We start from the raw sequence: 21,610 nt of genomic DNA, 5'->3' as shown, positions 1-21,610 counted from the left end.
TACTTTTATGGTCTACAAAAGAACCGAAATAAAGTATTTATGATGATGATGAACAAACATGTAGGTTTGAGTAAACAATTAAGCAAAAGCAAATTCACTTGTTGTGACAAAAAAAAAAAATAGAGAAGCAAGCTTTGGGAAAGCCAATAGGTGTCGTCTCTGGGACCCATTGGCTTTGTCGATGGTTTTTAGCCATGCAGTACAGCATCCCCAATGCTATGCAGCATGGCTAAAGTTAAAAAAACAAAGTTTTACGCAGCTGTCCGTGTCATTCTGCAGGCGCATGTACCATGCATGCACATGCATACAAAACAATACAACATATTTGTCTTCTTTAACTATCAATTCAACTTAGATTGGTAACTAAAAACAAAGCAACATGTACAGAAACATTTTTAAAAAGTTATTAAAGTGATTGTGGGGAGCTGAAGCAACGGAAGTTGGGATCAATGAGACACAGCAACAGGGGGACATGGAAGCAACACAGGAGGTTCAGATGCACCACAGAGAAGTACACAGGTAGGGGCAACATAAAGGAGAGTGGGCAGAAGAACAAGGGACAGGCAGCAGCATGAGGGGGAATAAGTATCTGAGGGAAATGCCTTGAAAACACAAGTACTTTCTGTGAGTGCTTACACAAAAAGTAAAAAGTAGTTTCCTGAAGTTGGGCACAAGCACCAGACAAACCCAGTGCTTGCAAAAAAAGAAAAAGTAGTTCCCTGCTATTGAACACAGAAACCAGGCGAACACACACATGGTAAAGAGGCAATGCTCCATGGGAGAGAAAAACACAAAATTGGCAAGCTGGGGCATGAATAAGAAGCAGACAAATGAGAGTGACAAACAAAGCCAACTAATTGCAAACAATGGGCAGGCTCCTAGCTCAACTGTGTTCATGGTAAGCCACAATATGCCTAGCAACAGACAGAACATGTGCTGTCGAGTAGGCTCAACCTAACTAGCAAGCACTTAAGTACTAAGATAAGACTTAAAAACACTTAAAAAGAGAGCAGGAACAGAAAAACACTTGAGAGTACAATGGTAACCAAGGAATTCTAAATTCATCACTGTTGTTTTTCAACCAGGTGAACAAGTGATATTACTTGACGAAAGAGAACTGAAAACTTGGGGAGCATTAGACAGACTATACATGACAAAAGCAAAATATCGTTTTTAGGTTAGTTGATTTGAAGTTCAGGGTATTTAAAATAGGGGCACCTCAATCAAAACCAGTAACTACACTGGAACTTTCGGAGGCAAAAGTAAAAGGGTACTATGGGACAGCTGAGTAAATTGGCTTGGACATTTACCCTTATAGCTCTTTCTTACTCCATTGGACATGATAAAAAGATCTATTCTCGCTAGGGAAATCAAGGCACCTGGATACATAGACTGCCACTTGCCTGTGGCCTCCAGTTCCTGCTTGTTGCAGGCAGATCCAGTGATACTGCTGCTGCCCAGGTTTTCCCACCTGGGTTTTCCCACTCTCTGTTCTTCCCGCCAACAGAAGCACTGCCCAACCCAGGACCTACTAAATGCAGGTTGAAGGCCAAAGACACACCAAAGCAGCATGTTCAAGCCTGCCCGTGCCTGGACCACGGGCAGTGCCATAACCCATGGCCCTCTGGCCCCCCTGCGCACCCCTGCGCCCCCCTGCGCCCCCCTGCGCCCCCCTGCGCCCCCCTGCGCCCCGGAGATACACCATTGCTGAGCTCCACACCTTCAACCCTAGACACCCCAACAAAGACTGAAACTGCTCTAACCAATGCTCCATGGTTGGACCTTCTCCTGCACACACTGTAACTTCATCTTCCACAGCACACACACACCAGCAAAATGACCAGCTCCACCCCACCCCACCCTGAACACACAACAGACTCCACCTGAACAAAAACACCAACTTGCATGCACCCTTCTCAACACACGCTAACTATGCAAGCATTCCACCAAATTATGGGACCTAATCACCACCCTCGCACCCAACATCGCCTTCCTCACTGATATCTGGCCCAACCGCACATCTGCCCCCTGAGACTACCGACACTCCTGAGGCGGAAGCCGGGAGAGAGACACTCGATTTTAAAACACTGCAAATTTTAATCTTATGTTTTTACCTGTATGCTTGTAGCTTTCTGGGCACTTTAATTCCCATCTGGCTAATCCCGCACAGCAGATGCAAGCGCTGTCGCGGGCTGGGATCTCACTCATTGCCGCCATTCTTCGAACAGCCCACAGGCCACGCCCACGGACGTGAGGCCACACCCCTTTCTCCGCATCCTATAAGAATGTGTATATCTCGGACACGCAGCGGACGAGCGCAGCGGGCGCGCCGTCAGCGTGCCGAAGGCGCGCCTAAGGCAAGCCCGTCTGCGCCCGTCCGCACCCTGACGGGCCCCAGGGCACGCCATGCTACAGGGCGGATCACCTACTCCCGTGAAGAGCTGCTGGCCACTAACAACGGCCAGGGCCACCTGTATGAGTCATCACGCAATCGAGCCCAGAGACTGGGGCTCCTAGTCAACCGCTCTACCATTCTTGATAACGCCACTTCGACTTCTGACGGCCCCATTACTCATACAGCGTCCGACTCTTGTCCCCATTCCCTGTCTATAGCTTATCTAAACACCCGCTCCATGGTGAAACACAACCTGGACCTCTTTCTTTTACTAGGCGAGGATAATCTCGACATTCTCTTACTTACCGAGACTTGGCTCACCCAAGACTCTGCCCCAGATATCATAGCAGCACTGCCACCAAACTACCGTATCATTCACGCTGACCGTGGATCCGGCAAACCTGGCGGGGGAGTGGCAGCAATCTTCCGCCACGACCTGAGCGTCACCACCTTGACCTGCCTGAATCTCTCAGACACTGAAAACTTGGTTCTAAAAATTGATACTTCCTGCACAACTATGGCATGTGTCCTTCTTTACAGACCCCCTAACAACATGCCGTCCTTCCCTTTAGCGCTCAGTGAACAAATTGCCAACCTAGCCATTGATCATGCCAGGATTCTCCTGGTGGGGGACCTTAACTACTGGTTCAACGATCCTCTGGAAGGTCCTCAGTCGCGTGAACTCACTGAGCTTCTTACAAATCTAAACTTCGAACAACATGTACAATCACCAACTCACTGTAAAGGCCACATTCTGGACCAGGTCTGGACCAACTCTCTTCTAGTTACGACCCCGGTCACCTTTCCGTGTCTATGGTCGGATCATCTTCTTATCAAATTTAATTTCATCCATCCCCCTAAAAAGTCCACCGCCACAGCTATGGGTGGAAGAACTAGGAACTGGAATTCCCTAGACAGGCCGGAATTCCTACAAACTCTTGCTACCTCCATTCCCTCCCACAACCCTGATATCAATATAGCAGAAAACAATCTTTCTCTCTGGCTGCAATCAGCCAGCGACGCCCATGCTCCATACAAGACGATCAAATTGGCCCGACGCGCTGATGCCCAAAAATGGTTCTCTCCTGACTTAAAAGCAAAAAAACTGGCCCTTCGACAACTTGAGCGACGTTGGCGTCGCAACTATGCCCCTGACGCTAAAACTCGATACATCTCTGCCAGGAAGGACTACATGAAATCTATTCTAGTTACTAAAACTGCTTACTTTTCCTCCCGTATAACCAACTCAACCAATAAATTTAAGGACATCTTTTCTATTCTTAATGAATTAACCAACGTTGACAATGTTCGGCCCAGTTTGCCCCCGACCCAGGTTCTCTGCAATTCACTGAACGTTTTTTTTACAGAGAAAATCACGGCCATCAAAGCCAGTATTCCACAAACCTCAAGTCCTCTCCTTTCTGTTCCAAGCCCCAACACTATCGACTTACTTAGCAGTTTCCCCCCCATCACCCCAGAATTATTCCAGGAATTACTGGTAAGAGTAAAATCTGGCGCCCCATCTGACAGATGTCCTCCTTATATCTTGAAAGACTGTCTATCAATTATTCCGGCTCCCGCCTGTACCCTTCTAAACAACTCTTTGGCCACTGGACTAGTCCCCCTCGCATTCAAAGAAGCTATCGTAATACCCCTTCTGAAGAAACCGGGTGCAGACCCGACCTGCAATGCAAATTATCGTCCAATCTCCCTTCTTCCCTTCCTTGCAAAGGTGTTGGAGGCTCATGTCGCCAACTGCCTGTCCAACTTCATAGAGACATCAAACTTCCTTGATCCACATCAGGCGGGCTTTCGTCCAGCCCATTCAACAGAGGCGGTGGTAGTGGCAGTAATGGACACCCTTAGGGACTGCGCAGACAATCGCATTCCACAGGCTCTAGTGCTTCTGGATCTGTCAGCCGCATTTGACACGGTCGATCACACCATCTTGATCGACCGTGTCTCTCAGGCTGGCATCCGGGGCACGGCAGCCGGCTGGCTGAAGTCCTTTCTAGCAGACCGTTCCCAGGCAGTTCACCTGGGTAACTTAGCGGGCACCAAGCAAGCCATCATATGTGGTGTACCCCAGGGCTCGTCCCTGTCACCCCACCTGTTTAACCTCTATATCTTCCCTTTAATCCAAGCTCTTAGAGACAAACAGGTAACGGTGCTGAACTACGCGGACGACCTACAGCTCCTATTCACAATTGACAACTCAGACACGTCCATCTCCTTCTTCCAATCAACAATGAGGTTCATCCAAGCTTGGATGAACCAAAATCATTTGAAATTGAACCCAGGAAAAACCGAGCTGGTCCTGACTGAGGACAGCGCTAAATACTGGGGCCCACATTATTGGCCAACAGAAATGGGTCAAGCTCCGATCCCTTCATCTTCGGCAAAGACGCTTGGCATCACCCTAAACAGCGACCTTTCTATAAAAACGCAAGTAGGCCAGGTGGTCTCCAAGTGCCTCTTTCAAATGAGAAAAATCCGGAAGGTTCGCCGCCTTTTGACCCACGAAGCCCTGATACAGGTGGTGATCGCAACTGTGATCTCTCACATAGACTACGCTCGATATATTTGGGCCTCCCCCAGTTCCTTCTGAAACGACTTCAGATGGTGCAGAATCAGGCAGCAAGACTGATTTTGAACCAGCCCAGTTGGCATTCTGCCACCCCCCTTCTGAAAACACTTCACTGGCTCCCGGTTGCCCAACGCTGTACCTTCAAAGTCAGTTGCATGATCTTCAAAGCGCTCCACTGCAAAAGCCCTACCTTCATCACAAAACTCATTATAAAGTATGCCCCGTCCCGTAGCCTTCGCTCGGCCCAACAATGCCTTTTACAAACTCCATCCTTTAAACGTAAACGCTTGGGCGGCTGCAGATTTGGCACTTTGGCACCTCGTCTGTGGAATGCCCTCCCCCTTGAGATCCGGTTATGCCCCAACCTCATATCATTCAGGAAATCCCTAAAGACCTGGCTTTACCAACAAGCATACTACTAATCCCGCAGACTTCCAACTCTGACTGTTCTCTGTCTCTACAGCGCCAGGAAACCAACCGGTGTCAGTGCGCTATACAAACCATTGTTAACATAACATTGCCACAGCGAACCCCGGCAGATATAAAATCACTCACAAGGACCGGACCAATAAGCTTGAAGGAGGAACAGCCATCATCCACAAAGAAACCATACAGTGCAACACTACCAACACCAACAGCACCACCACCTCCATTGAACATCTCAACTTCAAGATCCATGTGGAAGACAAGACAGCCATTAGAGGCACCATTGCATACCGACCCCCAGGCCCATGCTTCAGCTTCTGCAACACCAACGCAGTCTTAATTGCATCCCTAGCCTGAGAATCGAAGGACTACATCTTGTTCGGTGACCTCAATTTCCACATATACGACCCCTACGACAATAACATCTCACTCCCAGAATTCCAAATAGTCCTCAAGACCTGGATGGTATAATAAGCCTCCAGGATCTGTAAGTGCCCTGGATACCCTATCAGGTGATTGGCTGCACTTTATAAATCCTGATTGGTTGATTGATTTATTGATTCATCAAATGGATTGAATTTAGTTGAAAGTTTATCTACATTGCTGTGCAAAGTTCTGCCCATCTGCAGCCCAGATTCTCTCTTTCGGGAGGAGGAATTCCTTAAGCCTTAGATCATTCCAGGTAACCCTGAGCCTTTAAGTTAAGGCAATTTGAAGCTCTAAATGTAGAGATGTTTCTGAGTTCAGCCTTATCATATAATGAAGATGTGGAGCACTATGGCTGATTGAGGGCAGGTTCATACAATGACGCTTACCTGGAATGAGGCCTTGTGTACTCTAAATAGTTCTGCCTTATGTTTAGGGTACGCTGGCTAACCCACAAAGATGACTTGTGAACCTGGATGTAAACTAGGTTGCCTCTAAAATTGTTTGGATTATTCATGTACACATCTATGTGCACCCAACACCACAAAAAGAGACAAGATTGAGTCTGCATTGCTTGTAAGCCTGGTGTAAATTAATGCTGCTGTATTACTGTATTACAGTAAAGCTAATAGGTATTACATTTTGTCTAGTTTCTTCCTGTTTTCCACTGAAATAATTAGCAAACTCTAAATACCAATTATGCATAAATTTATGTTTTTTGAGGAATAGTCAGAAAATCTTTTATTTAAAAAGAAAGTGTAATGAACGTTGTCAGAAATCATCTGATTCTACCTAACAGAAGGTAAAAACAAGCATTTGCAATGCAATAGGTCTCGCATTTATAAGAGTTTGAGCTATTGGCATTGTAAAATTACAATGCCTTTTATTTATGTTTTGGTTTTAAAACAAATAAAAGGCATTGTCATTTACAATGTCAGTAGCATAAACTCGCATAAAAGCAGTGTGTGGAGTGCAGCAGTGTGCGGCGTGCAGCAGTGTGCGGCGTTCAGCAGTGTGTGGCGTGCAGCAGTGTGAGGCGTGCAGCAGTGTGCGGCGTTCAGCAGTGTGTGGCGTGCAGCAGTGTGTGGTGTGCAGCAGTGTGTGGCGTGCAGATGTTTGTGGCATGCAGCAGTGTTTCATGTAGCAGTGTGAGGCATGCAGGACTGTGTGGCGTGCAGCGGCGTGCAGCAGTGTGCGGCATGCAGCAGTGTGCTGCGTGCAGCAGTGTGGTGCAGCATGCAGCAGTGAGTAATGCAGCAGTGTGCAGCAGTGTGTGGCGTGCAGCAGTGTGCGGCATGCAGCAGTGCGTGCCGTGCAGCAGTGCGTGGCGTGCAGCAGTGTTTCGTGTAGCATTGTGCGGCATGCAGCAGTGTGTGGCGTGCAGCAGTGTGTGGCGTGCAGCAGTGTGTGGCGTGCAGCAGTGTTTCGTGCAGCAGTGTGCGGCGTGCAGCAGTGTGCGGTGTGCAGCAGTGTGTGGCGTGCAGCAGTGTGTGGCATGCAGCAGTGTGTGGCGTTCAGCGGCATGCAGCAGTGTGTGGCATGCAGCAGTGTGTGGCGTGCAGCAGTGTGTGGCGTGTAGCAGTGTGCAGTGTGCAGCAGTGTGCGGCGTGCAGCAGTGTGTGGCGTGCAGCAGTGTGAGGCGTGCAGCAGTGTGCGGCGTGCAGTAGTGTGAGGCGTGCAGCAGTGTGAGGCGTGCAGCAGTGTGTGGCATGTAACAGTGTGTGGCATGCAGCAGTGTGTGGCGTGCAGCAGTGTGAGGCGTGCAGCAGTGTGAGGCGTGCAGCAGTGTTTTGTGAAGCAGTGTGAGGTGTGCAGCAGTGTGCGGCGTGCAGCAGTGTGTAATGCAGCAGTGTGTAATGCAGCAGTGGGCGCAGCAGTGTGTGGCGTGCGGTAGTGTGCGGCGTGCAGCAGTGTGCGGCGTGCAGCAGTGTGTGGCGTGCAGCAGTATGTGGCGTGCAGCAGTGTGTGTCGTGGTTTGTAAACAACAAGAAAAGCGGACATCAAAGGAAGGGTGGGAGGGAACGAGCATATGGGGTGTGAGTTATAACGAAAGTTAATTTTTGTAAGAGGGGATGCAGGAAGTGAGGCCGAGCGCGCACTGGTGAAAGCAGTCTGCTGCTTTCAAGTCCGATGCCAGATGCCAGATTTGCGTTTCAATGCCTCACATGCACTGGCCATAAACCGCATTCCTAAGGTCTTGTGCCCCTTACTAAATCTTTCTGAATGCGTGAGGCAGCGAACGCGCATGAAGTAGCTGGTAGCAAATGGAATGCGCGTGGTTGTGCGTGTAACCGCCACCCGATCTGCCTGGGAAGCCCTTGGGAGCATTTTCTGAAGCCCCTACATAAGTCTCGCCTGGCGATCGCTTACGCGATAGCCAGGCGAGACCTAAAAATGAAATGGAGCAAAAAAGGACTATGGGCATCCTGCTGTCTTCAATGCTACTGGCTTGAGGAGACCTTTTTTCAGATGCAGAAAGACTTGTTTAAAATCAGAAATCCAAGTATGTGTTACTGATGCTGCGAGGTGGTGAGCACCACTGGGTACATACCTTTTGTGGTGCTTTGCACAGTTCTGATAGTATCTGCAGAGGATCCGAATCGCCCTCACATGGATCTTCTTGGTAGCGGTTCATCAAATTCACAATGGACTGAATTTTTAGCTTGACAATTACATCTTTCCATCCTCCCACTTAAATACGGTATTTGTAAAGCACCAACTACTCACCCTAGGGGTCTCACGGAGCTCTGGGCCCTTGAGGAGATTAAGTGAGATATTGCCCAGAGTCACATGGTGCTGAACCGGGTTGTTGACGGCGCCAGCCCTGTGCTCCGGAGTCAGCTGCCCTGGCTGCTGCGCCACACCTTTTCCCCTTGCATTCCCAGATGGATCACCACACATTTCATAATCTGCCACTTGATAGCCTTTATCGTAAGCTTTTCTTTTTTTATTTTTAAAGATAGCCACGATGGTCAGCACAGTATGTGTAACGCATCATATAACTAGGCGATACAGAAGGAACCTTAGTGGTTGAGATATGATTTACCAAACCTTACAAAGTGGCTGATGTGTTCTTTAATTCAAGAGGCATGGCACACAACTGAAACATGCTTCATGAGGTGGAGAACCCAGCTTGTCCCTTTACTAGCAACCTGAAGGTATCAGAGAACTTCACATGTGCACCAGTTGCATCACAGATGGACACATTCACTTTGTTCCGCACAAAGAGATTAAGTGATTTGCCCAGGATGACAGGATGTTGAGCGTCCCTGCCGAGACTCGAACTCGGTTTCCCAGCTTCGAGGTCCACCACTCTAGGCATTAGGCCACACCCAGTTTGCTAATAACTGCTTGCCAAACTGAAGATACACAAAAAGTGAGAGGCCCACACTATGTCAATGAGCTGGTCGGCTCTCAGGATAGGATGGGTAACAGTTTGGTGATCACATTGAGTCCTCTTTATTTTTCAAAATGTACATCTGAATGAAAGTCTTATCTTTTCCAATACAGTGGACCAACACGAGGTTGATGTTCAGTGGGTCCCTAACAGAGTACATCTAGGGTGACATTTGTGGAATTTGCTATTGCATAGGCTTTCAAAACTGTTGGCAAAATTAGACATAACTATGTATAATTCCACAAAATGCAAGTCTGTCATTCAGCACTATATTTTAGAGGGAAAAGTATCTTTGTGTTAACCTGTGATGCATTTTGCTCTGAAAAGTAGTGCAAAAATACAAAAGCACTGCAAACAACAGCTGCTCACATTCTGTTTATCCTATGCTTTTGTTGTACATTTTTACTATAAATGGGGCTTAGATACACCAAGTAGCACAATAGAACATTTTGGGATTTTCATATAAGTGTAATACAAATTTCCTGAAATAATGAAAATTACACCAGTGTAATTTACATTTTGTCAGGGCTAAGTGAATCCCTATAATTTGTTATTTAATACTGAGTAATATCTCTTTAAGAGAGAAATTTGTAGCATTTGCTTACTTACTGTTTGGTGTTTGCCTAGAAATGGAACCAGGCTTGATTTCAGCAGTGGCAAAATGGTCTATCCCAACAAATGTATTGTAGTTCATCAACTTCTAAAGAAGCTTAACCAACAAGAGTTCTACTGGCTTTTAGAAAAACCCTATCTGAATGGTGACACTTGGGGGCCCATTACGATGTCCGCCCGCCACTGTAACGGTAAACGGGAACGACCGCCAGAGGTGCGACGGTCCCGCTGTGCCCATTAGGATACGACCCCCACCCTGGCAGTCGCCTCCAGCATATTCAACATTGTGGCGGGCGGTGCTGTAAGCAGCACCCGCCACAATGTTGAAAATGCATGTTGTGCATTGGCATGCACAACGTGACAGGCACCGCGTGGTGCCTGCCACCTTGTGAATGTCAATGCAGGGGGTTACCATGGGCACCCATAAGTGCAGCCCCCCACCCCCCACACGCCCCGGGGGCCCGCAACGGGCCCCCAAATTAAACTCCGCCAGGGAAAGGCAGTTCACCGCACACATCATAATATGGATGCATCGCCACCATATTATGGGCTTTTTCCGCCCGGCAGGCAATCGTGACGATTGCCTGCCGGCAGAAAAGCAGCGAATGGTCTTTCGGTCCGCCGTGGTAACCCCCACCATGCTAATGTGGTGGGGGTAAATGGCCATCCGGCGGGGTGTTTTGGTGATCCGCCTGCCATGATAATAGGCCCCTTGGTTAGGTGCCAATCAGTTTTAAACATGTACTAGCCACTGACATTTACAAATTCTTCCATCAACTCTATGTTGTAATACATGTCGTTTATGATGCATTTTCTAGTTGAATTTCTATGTTCATCCATCCCTGAGCTATACGACAACCATTCTGGTAAAATTTCTTCGGATGATCTATCCGGAAACGGTGATATGCGAACAGGAACAAATACCTATTCTTTCTTCCCACAGATGCATTGCTATTTTGGCCTATATTTAATCTAGTTTAAAGACTCTTTCCACCAATAAGTAAATAATTTCCTTTGGCTAATGTACAGAACCTTCATACTGCTTATCGACAATGGATACCTTCATTTTCACAGTTGGCCATGAAATGATGTGATTAATATTGTAAAGTGGATCTCTTAATATTTCCAGTGGCTTGAACTCACATGAATCGTTTTCCAATACGTTCGGTCATGCAGCTTATGCACACAATGTAAAATATTTTGGGCTCCTCCTTTGTGGCCCTGTACAAACTCTCCCACTTACTACTGAACATAGGCTGTTGATTTTCATTGATTCTATTGTGAATATTCCTGCATGCAAATTGTATGTATCTACTGCCATTAAGGTTGCCATGGATATGAACTTTAAAAAAAGCACATTGGAGCCCACTAACTAAAGTCCTTCTTAGCAACAAAACTTCAATGTCCTTTTTACTTGATAGATTATGCTTGCAGGGCCCACCAAAAAGATAGATGCTGAGGGGGCCGCAATATATAACTCTTTTTTTCTTTTTTACCGAAAACTGTCCGTTAAAGTTTAGGGATCAAAAAAGACTTTTCTTCCAGTTACAACCACGAAGTCGAAAGAACAGAAGTAAATGACCATTCAGATTCTTAAGCAATATCTCAACGGTTTTGTTACTGTACCTTAAAAAATTGGAATCTCCTGTTTTCTGTAAAACTAGCACAAAGCAGTACATTGATGGACCTGTCTTCTCTTTCTTTCCCACAGTACAGCTGTCATACAAAGAATGCAGACTACTGAATTGTTTGACCGCACATCATCTTCCTTCCTCAAAACTGTAATGTGTTGTGAAATCTCTCTGACAATTTAAATTAAATGGCAGGGACTGTTATTTTAAATGTCGAAAGCACTCAGATAACGTTTTAGGGGAATTCGTGGTTATCTTCCACATTCCTAATCTCTGAAAGTTTTTCTCATAAAGTTTAATTTCACTTTAGGGGATTTCACATCGATACAATTGATGGAGCAGGATTTCACAAACGAAACCTGCTTGGAGCAACACCCCCATAATATGTACTAAGGGTAAGTAGAAATAGAAATTAATATGCACCTTACACACACACACACGTGGGTAAAAGCGTTGCATACATTTGCACTAATGAGAAAGGACTAAAACCTATAATTCGCTAAGCTTGAGAAAGATGCATGTTTAGGTCGCATGCGCGATTCGTAGTTGCATGTTGCATTCTGCTTCAGAATACCAATTGACACAGTTTTTCCGCTTAAAGCTTCTGCTAGGAAATATTAACTGGGAATAGAATATTTGAGTGGGGTACGGAGTGAAAACTACATGGTCATATAATTAATAAACTTTATTTAAATTTTACTGTAGAATGCGGGTCTCAGCCCCCATTTGTCCAGAGCCGTTCCGATTGGTAGGGGGAAGAAAGAAAGAGCACATCAGAGCTGACAGAAGCGAGCAGATGTGATGTGCTCAGCAGCAAGTGTGCCCGAGGTGAAGGACATGGGTCCTGGAACAATTGTCAGTTTGCCAAGGAACATGGTCAACCGTGGGATCGGATGTCTCTTCCTCAGAAGGCACTCAAAAGTTGAATTAAATCTATCAAATTGTAACATTTGCATGTAGAATGAGTAGAGAATTTGAAAACCTATGGGAACAGAAAGTGTGACAAAGAAATGTCTAATGTTTGGGTGAAGCCACCATAGGGTGATAGAACCACCTACTGAGATACCCAATCAGCTGTTAGAAAATGCGAGTTGTTGCAATTTAGGTGAGATGGTTATGGAGATTTTTAGGTGTAATTGGGATGCCTTTAGGGATATGGTTTAGACTTGCAGGGAGGCAGAGAAGAAGGGTGGATGCATCGCTGATCGTCAGTTTGCAGAGAGGTCTAGCTGTTCCTGTTCCTTACCTGTCTCGGGTCCTGTCTTCTTTGTTCCCTGATCCTTTCTCGGGGGACACTCACCATTCTCTAGGCCAGGGTGTGGATTTCCTACAGACCCACTAGGTTTGTATTGTCATACATGCAAATGTATTATTCTGAAACTTTTGTCTCTCCACCTATCCACTCCGTCATAATATTGTTTCTTGCATAATAATTGCCGAAACTGCTGTCTCTTAATCTATCCCCTCCGTTAAATGGTTATCATTCTTATTGATATGAGATAAGAATGTGCTTTAGTTGCATTTAAAGATGACTTCTCTTCTTTGATGAATTCATTGTTTGTGTTGTACCACTTTGCAAATGAGCATTACAGAATTTAGAACAAAAATTTGAAATAAACTTAATTAATCATAGCGAGAGTCTGTGATTTATTCAAACAACTAATTAGATAAGTTAGAAATGTCATATCATTGCCATCAACTCTTCAACTAATTGGTCCATCGACCAAGTAGAGGGAAAGTTGAATGTATAAGGTAGATCTATCTATAGATGAGATGTTGTCTATGAAATAATAAACAACATTGATTAGTGGGATTATTGAAACAAAATTGACCCCAATGTATCAGGGATATGGGTGAATGTGTTTGGGCCATTATTTGAGATTTTTGTAAGTTTTGATCCCTGTTTAGAAATTTAGGTTGTGCTGGATCAGTTTTTCTGGTAGCAGAGAGGATGGTCATTATTGATTAGTTTGGTAATGATTACTCCTTATTGAGTATGTGTTCTTAACACGAAAAGTTACTGTCATATTCTATTTTGTCTAAAAGTACAGGTACGGAGTTGCCTGAGGAATCCGGGAATTTAACCTAAGGTAGGCAGTAGGAAGAGTGTGGATAAAGAAATAACACTGCAGAAGTACTCTGTCTGTTGGAAATAATACCGAAAAGCTACGCAGGGCTGTCAGTGTTATAATTAGGGAATTTCGTATAAAAGTAGAGTGTTTGAAAATAGTGAAGGGTCCACTTGCGAAACTCAAGCCTTATCCCCAGGGGAGTAACAAGACCTCTTTTTATACCAAAAAGCCCTCTTGTGAAACTTTGGCCTTATCCCTAGAGGAGTAATAGGTCCACCCGAAGCTTGTTAGAGGAGTAAGATAACGCTGGTCGTTATTATTGCTTGCAGTGAAAGGAAATTCTTGAAAGAAAGTGAAAAACTGCCTCTTTCTTAGTTAAACAGACAAGGTAGCATTGTTTTGCGTTGTCAGTAATCGTATTTTTGATTAAGGAGGTTTAGAAAAATATTGCTGTAATAATTTGTAAAGGGAGTGTCAGTAGAAGAAGTAATACTGACGTCACAAAAAGGCCGCGCTGACATTGGTCAGGCAGCCGGAACGTACTGAGCACTGATTGGTGAGTTGGTGTGAGCTGCGCTAGTATTGGACAAGGAAGAAGGAATGTAGTGAATCGTGATTGGACAGTTGGTGTAAGACGCGCTTGTATAGGTCTAGAGCTGATAACTTCATGGTTTTAGATATGACGGTACGCAACAAGGGTCCTACACATAGAGCTGGACATTTGTTAGACCCTATCATAACAAACATGAAGGAACTCTCTTGGCTTGACACTACGCCCGTTCTCTGGTCTGATCATTTTCTTTTACGTTTTGCCATCTCACTTAAACCTATACATCGCCCAGTTACGACCGAGCTAGAATCCCGTAGGAGAAATTGGAAATCCTTAAATTTGGAGGATCTTAATAATGCGCTGAGGAAAGATCATCCATGCCTAGATGGAGACATGGATAGCATAGCAGAAGCCACACAAAGATGGCTAAATGATGCAGCGGATTCTTGTGTACCCTTATCCCGCTGTAAAGGGAAAATACATCGCCCTCCTGCCCCCTGGTATACTGAAGCTCTCAAGAAAGAAAAATCCATATGTAAGAATCTTGAGAGGCAGTGGCGAAAAAACTATGAACTCCATCAAAAAGAAGTCTACCGTAAAGCCAGAAATAGCTATCATTCAGCATGCATGAAAGCTAAAGCATGCTATGTGACCACCAGCATTAATATGGCCGTAAATAAATCTCAGACTCTCTTTAATACCGTAAGGGAGCTGGCTGGTGAAAATTCAAGAGCGGAACCTACCCCCCTTAACACCCAGCAATGTCAAGACTTGGCTTCATTTTTTACTGACAAAATTGATAACATTGTCTCCAACATCAATAGGGACAGTATAACCACGCATAAACACTTTAACATCCCTCAAGTTGTCAGAGGAATTTGTCATCTCGGGGCCTGGCCTCCTATTAATCTGAATACACTGAAGGAACTCCTAAAATCGATTAAATCAGGCTCCCCACGTGACATTATTCCTATAAGTATTTTAAGTAAATTAGAGGACTCGACTTTGGTCCCCATAGCGGAATTACTGAACGCCTCCATTGAGCAGGCTTCAGTCCCTGCACTATGGAAACATGCAATGGTCACTCCTCTACTTAAAAAGCCGGGCGCAGACCCTTTGATACTGGCCAACTACCGCCCAATTTCATTGCTGCCTGCCTTCTCAAAAATCCTTGAGAGGCACATCCACAAAGCACTCTCATCCTATGTGGAAAAAAACGAGCTTCTTCACTCGTCCCAATCTGGCTTTAGGAGTGGTTTTTCCACTGAGACGGCCCTACTTGGGGTCACAGAAAAAATTAGGGAGCTCATGGACGATGGCCAAACGGTAGCACTGGTCCTGTTGGATTTAAGTGCGGCCTTCGACACCATTTCTCACTCCATACTGCTTGACAGGCTGGGGGAGAATGGTGTCGAGGGCAAGGCACTTGAATGGATTAGATCATACTTATCCCTCCGCACTTTTCAGATCTCTTCCTCGGAGGCATGCTCTGAGATATTCCACTCTCCTCACGGCGTGCCACAGGGATCGATACTGAGCCCGCTGCTTTTTAATTTGTACCTTCGTCCATTAGCAGGTCTAGTTGAAAAATTTGGCCTTGTCTTAATGACTTATGCAGATGACTCTCAAATTTTGTTCTCTCTCTCAAAATCCGATTCATCTGCTCCATCTGCACTGAAAATAGGCCTCCAGGAAATATTTAATTGGATGTCAGTTAACCAACTCAAACTAAACGGGGAAAAAACGGAGGTCCTCCTCCTGGGAAATAGCAAAGAGCTGTGGAGCGATCCCCACTGGCCATCATCGTTTGGTAAACTTCCTCCTCCTGCCTCTCAGGTCAGAAACCTCGGAGTCATCATAGATGATAGTTTATCCATGACACAGCAAGCTAACAAAGTGGCTGGCACATGTTTTGCCATTCTTAAATGGCTTCGTAAAATTGCCTGGATGTTACCCCCTTCCACCCAGAAGACCGTAGTCAATGCCTTAGTGACATCTCGGCTTGACTACGGAAACATCTTGTACCTGGGTTCAAATAAAGTGGCAATAAGACGGCTGCAACTGGTGCAAAACGCCGCTGCCAGACTGCTTTGCAGAATCCCCAGATCCGCTGGGATCACCAAATATCTTAAGGACCTGCACTGGCTCAGGGTCGAAAACCGGATTCGGTTCAAAACCCTGATTTATTTATTTAAAATCAAAGCCGGTATCGCCCCTAAATATTTACAGGACCTTGCTAAACTCTATTTTCCCAATTGCAGCCTCCGTTCAGGCACTGCTGCGAATTTTGTGGTACCTAGGTTCAAGCGGGCCAGAATAGGCGGAAGATCGTTTTCCTATTTGGGCCCAGTTCTGTGGAACACCTTACCCATCCATATACGTAAGGAGGAAAATCTCATGAGCTTTAGAAAAAGCATAAAGACCTGGTTGTTCGATAAATAATGTGTTTCAAGTTTGCTCCTTGTCCAGTGGACGTTTGTACGTGACGCTGATCCGGCGCCGGGAAACCCTTTGTGGGTAGCTGTGCGCCTTACAAGTGTTATAAAATAAATAAAATAAAATAAGTAATATGGAATTACGGAAGGTTTTTCTTGGTTAATTTGAGAAAGTATAACATTAGAGAAGGATTGGAAAAATAAAGCTGCAACAGAAGATAAATAATTTTTTCAAAAAAGACAAACCGATTGTGACTAGAGAAGGAATTCTTATTCAGCCCCCAAAAACGCCTGCTTCATTTATGATGTTAGAGTGAGGTCATCATACGTGTATATGGTTAGAGAATTGGGTGAACTATACGAAGGATGATGGTGTTATAGCTTTTCCACAACATGGTACGTTTAATATAAAAATATTGCAGAATTTGAGAAATCAAATGAATTCACTAGAACCTAATCCTAGATTAACACAGTATGAGGTTTTGGAGGAATGGGAAGTTGAGGCATTTGAATGAGAGAGACATTAAAATGGTACTGAAAGATACAGAAGTGGGAGACATGGTTACCCTTTTGAAAGCAGAGCAGAAAAATTGAAAAGATGGAGAAGAGCTGTAGTAACAGAAGGGTTCTATCTGGTTTTAACGGTTGATGAACAGGTTGGAGGTAAATGTAAAGAGAAAAAGAAAAATCCAGAGGCTCCAAGTGTAGGGGGTGATGTGAATGATTCTGAGGACGATGAATTGTTTGAGGTTATCATGAAAAAAAGACTTCCACCTTATGAAAAAAAATTAGGGGAAATAACTCCAAGTGCACCGCAAATGGGAACCCCGTTAACCCCAAAAATTACAGATATAGCAAAGGTAATACAGGAAAATGAGTTAAATTTGCTCAATAAGTTAAGAGAGAAACCAGTTGAATGGTACAAGCAGGTTGATAGGTTTGTGAAATTTTTGAAAGTATTATTAAAGGACTTGGATGGATTATTTAATAGTGTTGTACCTGCAGATTTGTGGACAGAGTGTAAGGTCACTGTTGATTGGCCAAAAGATGAATATCCTAGAGATTCTAAAACAGGAGCCCCATCAGAGGAGATAATGAAAATATATGATCACATTTCTGAAGGGAAAGATTTCCCTAAAGGAAACCGATTTGGTCAAGATTGACAAAACAACTAAAGAACTAAAAGATCAGTACACACTTATTATGAAAGGTTGTTGCAACTGTTTAAGCAGTATAGTAGTTTTGAAAATATTGGAGATAAAGATATGGGACATTTTGTGCATCGATTTGTGTTTGGGCTAAGACCAGAGATAAGCAATATGATACAGCACAGCCTTTTATTTGTTGACAGAGCAAGACAATCGATGAAATTTTGAGGTATGCAGAGTATTGTAGTGATGAAATAGATACGAAGCATAAAAAGTTGAAAGAGAAAATGATGTGGGCGCTAGTGAAGGTGGCAGAACAGCAAGAGACTAACAATAATTCACAGACAAATTATCATATGAATGGACAAAATCCGAGTGGTCAGGTACCCAGTGGAGGTAGAGGCAGTGGGAAAATGAGTCGAGATGAGGCTAAAAAGAAATACCCTTGTCATGCGTGCGGAAAAATTGGACATTGAAAGAATGAGTGTAGATCTGTAATAAAGAATAATGGGGCAAATCAGAATGTAATTCCACAGATGCAGAATGAGGTGGATGTAAATCAACAACAGCAGCAGCAGATAGCTACCCCACAGTAACAGATGCCATCAGCTCACATGCCCAATAACGTGAATGCTCAGATGCAGAGTTACTGTGTGAACACTGGATGTCAATGAGGTGAACCAGTCTGTAAGAATCAAGTAGTACAAACAATTCTGCAATATTTGTTGCAAAGCAATGAGAGCGATTCTGACTCATATCAGTGACGGTGCCTGAGGGGGGAGGACGGGTGCATGCTTGGCGCATCTTTGGCGGTAGATCAGTCAGGTCCATTTGTTGACGGAAAAGTAGAAGGGAATGATATTACCTATCTAGTGGATACTGGTGCTACCCTTTCTACTGTGAGAGCAGCAGAAATTCCGAGGATGGTGATTTGGGCAGGGTTCCTGCCCTCTGGTTCTGGAGGAACAAGGGATTAGAAAAGGCAAACATTGCCCTACACTTCAATAGGGTCATTTTTGACCTAGCCCTCACTTTCTGGAGACTGGTCCTGTACAACAGACCTCAGGAGTGCTTTGGAGCAGCCCTACAATTTAAATTGGTGTTCGACATAATCCCACCAACATCCATATTAGGAACCACTTGTGCTGGAAGTCAAAATGGATTGTAGCGCTGCTAGTCATGCACAGCACATACACTCCGTGTGGATCCTACTGCACATACTGACTGCAATCATACATGTGCCATCCATGCCCCATATGGCTAGTGTGATGGACAAGTTGCATGGACTGACAGATCAATTTAAAACAGGAAAAGGCCAGACAAATCTCCCTAGCCGTTGACAGATAATAAGACCAGTTCGACCAGTATAATCTATTGTTGCAACCACTGTTAGTACTCCAAAGTCCAGTGAGCTGTACCCTTGGAAGGATGTACATGGCATGCACCTTCAAATAACAGTACCCCACCCTGGGTCACATTCCATGTCACGGTAAGCCTTCAGAACACCTGCATGAATGTTGTGTGTGGCCTAAACAGCATAGAAACACCAGAAGCTTGCTATGGGAACACAAGGCAGATGGGCACAGTCTTATGAGATATACTGGGGATATTTCTAGTACCAAAAGCTATATAATGGGATGTTAATATTTATCACATATTGTTGGAAAACGAGGCAGCATCTGTGAGGCCTGCACAAATAACATGACTACATTTGTCCTTCACTGGGAACCAAACACCCAATTGTAGCGCTTGACTCTCAGAGGGTAGCGTTGCAGAGCAGTCTGAGGCTTACTCAAGGGAGGTGGTGTGGGCTAGTAATCGCCATTTGCAGGTGCACAAAAATAACACTCAATAATTGATTGTCCAGTCTGTACTTTGCTTTATAAAAGTAGGAGTGCATTTATTAAACACACACACTACTCAATACTATGCACCAATTTACAAATATACATAAGCTGTTGGAATTACTTTGTGACATTGCATAACATCTCCACCCCTCCCGCAAAGGGGGGGTGGGGTCTAGTACCACCACTCCCATGTATGCACATCAACTTGCCCCCAATGCAGATAGTTGAACATAACCTGGAGCGAGGGCCCTGCACACTGGCACCATCCCAGTGTCGACCCACCCCATTACCTCAACAAGCATTAAAAAGGGGTAAAGCTGCCTTGGTGACACATGACCCTGACTGAGCATCTCCTACTGACCATAAAGTATGCACCTCTATATCTTAAGGGCTAGCAGTCTGGGGACTTCACCTAAGGGCAGCAGCAAGAATCCATGTTTACGCACACTTTAGAATGACAGTACTCATCACCTTGGTTGATCATTTGAATGCATTGCAATTACAGCCCCTAAAGGCATCACAGATGAAATCACAGGATTGCGCATATACAGCCAGACACCCTAGCAGGACTGTCTGGCAACATAACCCCACTTGGCTTATGACATCTCCTTACACATGTGACTTACAGTCCCTTCAAAAGAAGTACTCCTGGCAACTACACTTCTGCTGCAGTGCGCCTCTTCATTAAAGGAATCACAGGTAAAAGCATGGGATTACGTAAATACAGCCAGACCCCTAGCAGGAAGGTCCAGCAACATAACATCACCTTACACAGGTACTTCACTTTACACATGTGACTTTCAGTCCACCTAAAAAGAAATAACCAATAGTAAATGCATTTCGGTGTAATTACACCACTTCACCTCCAGGGGATGCACTTCTTAACACATCCCCAACTCAGCCCTTCACTTCATGATGCACTTCTCCACACACCCTCAGCTGTAGAACAAAAGTTCCAGCCTAGAATGTGTTTAAATGCTAGCTGAGCCCTTGAGGGGCAGTTTCCTTTAGGTCCCCATGACACAGAGGGTGGGCCTTTTCTTCGTGCTGGGGGGGGGGAGACTGCGCTTCTCCAGCAGCTCCCCCAGCACCTTTTCACAAGTGAGGGTGACCCCCCTCCTCTGGGGGCAACAAAGCACCAAAACTGCAGATTTCTTCGTGCTGGGGGGAAAGACTGCGCTTCTCCAGCAGCTCCCCCCAGCACCTTTTCACAAGTGAGGGGGACCCCCCTCCTCTGGGGGCCACAAAGCACCAAAACGGCAGATTTCCAAATGCCTGGCAAAGCATTATGGGGCGCTTCATGCTCCTCTTTACGAGCCTCAGCCACTGGGAACACTCTCCTCTGCCCTCTGGGTCTCTGAGAGGGTAGATTCAGCAGTGTGCTGTCTTCACTTGCTCCCTGCACCAGCCTTTCGCCTGGCTCTCCTTCTGGGCCTCTCTTCTCCCTGTGCAGAGGCCCCTGCTTCTGTACACCAGTCCTGGGCTCTTCTTCTGGTGCTGATAGGGTCCTGGGGCAGGCTCCAGCACCTTCAGCCTCAGCAGACCACACCCCAGAGAGGGCTTCTCTTCCTGTGCAAGCACTTTTTAAAAGTTGAGTAGGGGCTGGCAGGAAGTCTCTGTTGGTCCTATCAAACAGCGACACATCACGTCCCTGCCCCTGCTCCCTCCTTCTTGTCCAGCCTCTGGGTTTGTTCAAAATAGCGTCGTCCAGTGTCTCTGCCACATGTCTGAAGCCCCTTCCACCCACGCTGCCTTTCCTCCTTGGTGCAGCCTGGTGCCTGGCACCCAGCGACAGCAGTTGATGGATTGGCCTGCAGCCCCACCCATCTTCTCTTCATGGAGAGGAGGCCCTAGCTTGTGAAAGAAAGGTTATCAATCCATCCAGCTGAGGTCAGCCCTCCGCCTGGGTCTGGTCATGGCTGGCTCAGAGAAATATGACAGTTCTGGATGACCCAAAAGCAGTACAAATATGACTTTGGACTCTGCAGAATACTTCTTTTCACATTTGCTACATTGGACTTAAGCGCGAGTCTGGAATCTGTAGGCCTAATGGAAGTTAATCTAGCCCCTGGCTCCACATTCCC

General features: G+C 45.5%; 1 long non-coding RNA gene across 1 annotated transcript in view; it reads left to right on the top strand.

Annotated features, from left to right (window-relative positions):
- LOC146866089 (uncharacterized) overlaps nt 1–12,195 on the top strand; it is a 186,823-nt gene extending 174,628 nt beyond the window's left edge. Inside the window, exons 2-3 of the long non-coding RNA XR_014970399.1 lie at nt 11,785–11,869; nt 12,180–12,195. This is a non-coding gene — a long non-coding RNA (uncharacterized LOC146866089). The remainder of the gene's footprint in view (nt 1–11,784; nt 11,870–12,179) is intronic.
- The last annotated feature ends 9,415 nt before the right edge of the window (nt 12,196–21,610 follow it).

The sequence above is a fragment of the Triturus cristatus genome, chromosome 2_1 (genome assembly GCF_964204655.1).
Source record: "Triturus cristatus chromosome 2_1, aTriCri1.1, whole genome shotgun sequence".
Lineage (NCBI taxonomy): Eukaryota > Metazoa > Chordata > Amphibia > Caudata > Salamandridae > Triturus > Triturus cristatus.
Note: the sequence above shows the minus strand (reverse complement) of the source record. Positions and strands in the feature narration are given on the sequence as shown.